Source organism: Engraulis encrasicolus, chromosome 18 (assembly GCF_034702125.1).
Source record: "Engraulis encrasicolus isolate BLACKSEA-1 chromosome 18, IST_EnEncr_1.0, whole genome shotgun sequence".
Lineage (NCBI taxonomy): Eukaryota > Metazoa > Chordata > Actinopteri > Clupeiformes > Engraulidae > Engraulis > Engraulis encrasicolus.
In genome coordinates, this window is record NC_085874.1 from 50,010,371 (window position 1) to 50,015,370 (window position 5,000).

General features: G+C 42.5%; 1 protein-coding gene and 1 long non-coding RNA gene across 3 annotated transcripts in view; one reads left to right on the forward strand and one right to left on the reverse strand.

Moving 5' to 3' along the window:
* LOC134469496 (uncharacterized) overlaps window positions 1–842 on the forward strand; it is a 1,261-nt gene extending 419 nt beyond the window's left edge. The window contains exons 2-3 of the long non-coding RNA XR_010038996.1: window positions 217–299; window positions 751–842. This is a non-coding gene — a long non-coding RNA (uncharacterized LOC134469496). The remainder of the gene's footprint in view (window positions 1–216; window positions 300–750) is intronic.
* Window positions 1–5,000, reverse strand: part of med23 (mediator complex subunit 23) — a 116,043-nt gene that overhangs the window by 7,900 nt on the left and 103,143 nt on the right. The window lies entirely within an intron of this gene.

Below are 5,000 nucleotides of genomic sequence, written 5' to 3' on the forward strand. Positions count from 1 at the left end.
AACTTTAGTGTCAGATTAAGTAAAGCGATTGTTTTGGTTTGGGCGTAGTTTAAACGTTTCATAATCAGGCCATTTCGCTGTTTGCTATGCCCAGTGCTGACGCCAGAGCCTTGTGAAGTTCGGTGTGAACAAACCCCTTCCCCCACCCAGTTGTGCTAAAGGTGTGCTAACGTCCAGCAATTTCAATGTACTCACGAAGATCGTTCTATGTTTCAGGGGCAACGGTGTAAAGGGGAATCCAGCATTGAGAGAGAGAGCTTTTCTCGCCTGGGACAACTCTGCTCAGTTGTGAAAGAAAGGTCAGACATTGTAAATAAAACTCACTGCTTAATAGCAAACCTTCTAAAAAATCTGCCAACCTACTTAACCCTTGTCTATCAACAGGTCCTTTACAGTTTTTTTATTGCTGTTGTTTTTACTGTAGGCTACTTAATACACATTGTATTAACTTTCAGAGTACATTGCACTGACCCTCTGTAAGTAATTCAATCTCCTGTAAGTCGCTTTGGATAAAAGCGTCTGCTAAGTGTAATGTAATGTTAACAGTTAGTGTTAATGGCATAACAAATTATGACTCCTTGCAATAAAACTACCCCCATTGTTTTGCAAACCCAGTACATGATAAAGCCTTCATAAATAAAGTATTAATAGAAATCAGATATGGGAAGCAAAAGCCCGTCAAGGGCCGCTGAGCCGGCCTATAGCTGTTTGGTTATTGATGACTAACAGAATGCATATGTTATCTTTCAGGCACACCTGTCATGGCTTTGACGGCTTCAGCAGAAGTTGTCAACAGAGAGAGGGTCATCAAGCTGCTACACATGCACAATGCAACCCGGGTGACAGTGAGCCCAAATAGACATAACATCAGGCTTGGCCTGAAACATGTATCTAGTAATACCCTCTACCCTCACATGCAGTCTTGTATGCAATCAAAGGATCACCTAGGGTTGACAAGACAGTGAGAGAAGTGATTAAGGCAGGCACACAGGCGTACATTAGTACCAAACATGCCACTTGTCACAAGCAAGGCTTTCTGCACCGGGTTTGGAACAAAGCTAATAGAAGCAGCAGTCAACCATAGTCCTTACATCTTTGATATCACTTACATAACAAACAACTTACCAGTGTGTAGGCTACGGCATGCTCAGGAAATTCTACTTATAATAAGTGAGGTGTTTGATGACTTTGAGTAAACAGAGCAAACTCTCCCTGATGACACTTTCTTAGTGCCAGACATTGATTTCACTGGCTATTTTGATGAGTCTGATGATGAGTCTGAAACTGAGACGCAACACAGCAGTAGTTCTGGGTCCAACTAGCAAAATGTTATCACATGCTGTTGTAGCAATGTAAATACAAGAATGGAAATAATGATGTACAAAAGTCTTTGGAGAAAATGTAAATATTTTTTATTGTGACATATGTAAATAAAAGTGTTATTGTGCCAATCTGGGTGTTGTATTAACTGTACAATGATAAGACATAAATAATCTGCACAGAGAAACATCATAAATATTAACAAAACTATAAAAACTATTGAATGGCATGAATAGAATATACATTCACCATACAATCCCTTTAAAATCTGTTTCCACTCAGCTGAACAGACATCAAGAGGGAGCCTGTTAAATTCACAGGTACATAACCAATGGGCCATCAACAGTCTCTAGCTGTGTCTCAGTGTAAGGTGTTTGGGCCCTGGAAGTGTCCTTGGTTGTAGGGCAAGTGACTTCTGCATTATGCACATCATGGTACACATATCCATCTTAGTATGCTGAGGTATCACAAAAAAAAAATCTGAAAATCTGCTTGCAATTTCTGAAATGAAAATGCCTTAAAACTGTCAGCCAATGTATTGGCCAGCATGAAATGGGTGAAAGGGCTGCATATCTTCTTGCACTCTTCCTCCAGAATGTTTTGAATGTGTTCTGTGAGTGGTCCAAACAGCTCTTGGTGTTTCGTTATCTGTTTGGCTGCCCAGTTCCAGTTTTTTCTTGCCAGGGCCTCCACTACTACCGCTGTGCCATCTGGACACACCATCCTTTCACCTTTACTTCTGGTGGGGTAATAGACAACCACCTGTAACACACACCCAAAAAATTTAGTCAGGGACAGTTTTTACATGATTACTTTTTTTTTTTTTTTACAATACGAGTTAATTGACTTAAATACTACTATATTAGTAGTGCATACTATATTAGTATATGCACATAACACTGAAAGTGTTTTAAGATACTCCAATAACAATAATAAAAGTAATGATAATAACATGTGTTTATATAACACAACTCATACAACATGTAGTTCAATTGACTTCACGGTTAAATCAAAAAGACCAACATAAAACATGGGTTACTTGGGAAATGTGGAAGTACCTGAATGGTCTGTTGGGAATTAATAAAAGTAAACAACAACTAATGTTGTCTGTGGTCAGAAGATGGACAGGAGACACACACACACACCACCAACACCAAACGAAGAGCTCTTTTCCAAAATGAGAAGTCATTTTATTCCTATTTTATTTTTTAAATCCAACTTTATGATGGCATTTGGGAAAATTGGAACTGGTTTAATGTTATGTGGTATTTTCAGAACAAATGTAAACATTATAAAACACATTTCAGTGATATTAGCAATAAATAGACTACGAAACACATTTTGGAATATTTTTGAAAATGGATTTACATCAGCATTGTGGAAAAGAGCTCTTCAAATACACTGACACACACACACACACACACACACACACACACACACACGTCTAATCAAGACTTGCTTAAACCAGGCGTACAGCTAGTAGTTGTAAAGACAGTTGAGATTTTCTCGGTACAGTTGTCTACCATTATCTTACCATGGCATGGTGCTAAGTAGACTTGGCTTGATGCGTGGAGCTAACATAAGCAGGTTGAGTAGCCATTAAATTGGCTAAATGCTTATTGTATTTGCACTGGCGCAAATAATTGGTTATTGTCTAACAACCCAATATATTTTCTCACCTCTGTAACGCTTTGTCGAGCTGGGGTGTTGTCAGTGGCTGCTGGCCTCGGTAATTTCGGAGCTGGGGGGCCAGGGGTCGGTGCGCTCCGATGGGGTTCGGGCTCTGTCCCGTTTGCTTGCGATTGCCTAGGCCGAGGCCGTGGTGGTGGTGGTGTCTGCTGCACTCGCGGTCGTCGTGGCTGATGTTAAACTGGATAGGCCTATAGTAGGGTGATTCGGTTCTTTTTCTGCGTCTTGCCATTCTCTGAAAGTACTCAAACTCTCTTCTAGCCTAGCAATGAAGCGAAAACACTTCTGACAAATTCGAAACGAACGCTCCTGGACATTTGCTAATGTCAACCCGATTTCTGCCAGCCGTTCCTCGATTGATTTTGCATTAGTGTCCTTCTGGAAAATCCTGCTGTTTGTAATGACACCTTTTATCCTGAGAATTTCCTTGCAAAGACGACATCGGTCATTTACAGCCATTATGTTCTCTGCTAGTCTCTTCCAAAGAAATTTCTGTCTCTTCTCTAACACGCTGCCTGTAACTGTTTTGATTCCCGACCTGTACGACCTGGCGGCGCTTAGGTGACGACACGTCCTACGTCACAAAGCTTCAACGTGAGTGGTCGAAGTGCCATGTCATTCATATGAGGTTGCTCCAACCGCGTGCAAGCATCTTTTGACTAAACCACGCCTGCGGAGAGGCGTGAGAGGGTAGTGTACCAGTAGCCTGTTACTTACAGGCTACTGGTTCACCAGGAAAACTCCTCGCCTCACCATTGTATATTTCAGTGGGCGTTATGCCAAAGCGTTCAGAGTAAAGAAATGATAATCACACGTAGAAAATAGTAGAACATTATCAGGAATTGAGGGCACACCATACATACTTCTATTAAGTGTATAAAAACGTTTAATACAATATTACCAGGTTGCATTCACAGAACGAGCAAAATGGCGCATGCGCTGAAGCTTGTTAAGGAGGGATTGCGCAATCCGGGGTGAGGCCAGTTCAGAGTTGCCCCAAATTCACCGTATTCGGAGCAATTTGACATGAAATGGGCAAATATTATGATTTTGGCCACGGAAATGATTGAAAATGAGTGAAACTGTTTAAATACTGCTCAAATGGTAGTTATGGTGCAGATGCTCGAAAACAATAGCTGTTATTGTTATTATTATTCACATTTACTGCAGCTCATCATTCTCAGATCTGGCTGGTGAGGCCGTGCCTCCCCTGCCGTATTGGAGTGCACGTGCCTGGTGTGTGTGTGTGTGTGTGTACGTGTGTGTCCAGCATCTCGTAGAACGCCACGCCAATCTGGAGGGAGAACGGGGGGGGGGGGGGGGGGGGGGGATGGAGGAAGTTTAGTAATTAGTGTGTGTGTGTGTGTGTGTGTTCAGTTTATTAATAATTAGTGTGTGTGTGTGTGTGTGTGTGTGTGTGCGTGTGTGTGTGTGTGTGTTCAGCATCTTGTAGAACGCCACGCCAATCTGGAGGGAGAAGGGGGGGGGGAGAAGTGTGTGTGTGTGTGTGTGTGTGTGTGTGTGTGTGTGTGTGTGTGTGTGTGTGTGTGTGCGTGCCTGCGTGCGTGCGTGCGTGTTCAGCATCTCATAGAGGGCCACACCAATCTGGGGGAGAGACGGGGAAGTTTGGGAAGTTCATCTTAGTAATGTGTGTATTGTGTGAGTTCATGCCTGTGTTGGGTAGGGTTGTGTATGCTCTCACATTTCCTCTATTGATTTCCTTTTCTTTCTCCAGGTAAACAGTGTGCAATTGAGTGTGTAATTGAGAGTTGGGAGCTATCTCTCTCTCTCGCTCGCTCGCTCGCTCTCTCTCTTGCTCTCTCTCTCTGTGTTAGTGAGAGTGACACAGAGGAAAACTTCTGGTGCGTGTTACCAGTTTTGCCAGATTGGGCTGTTTCCCGCCCAATTGGGCTGCTCAGGATGGCCATCTGCGGGTAAAAAAGGCACTTTGCAGAAAAAAAAAATTGGCCATAGAAATCAATAGAATTGGG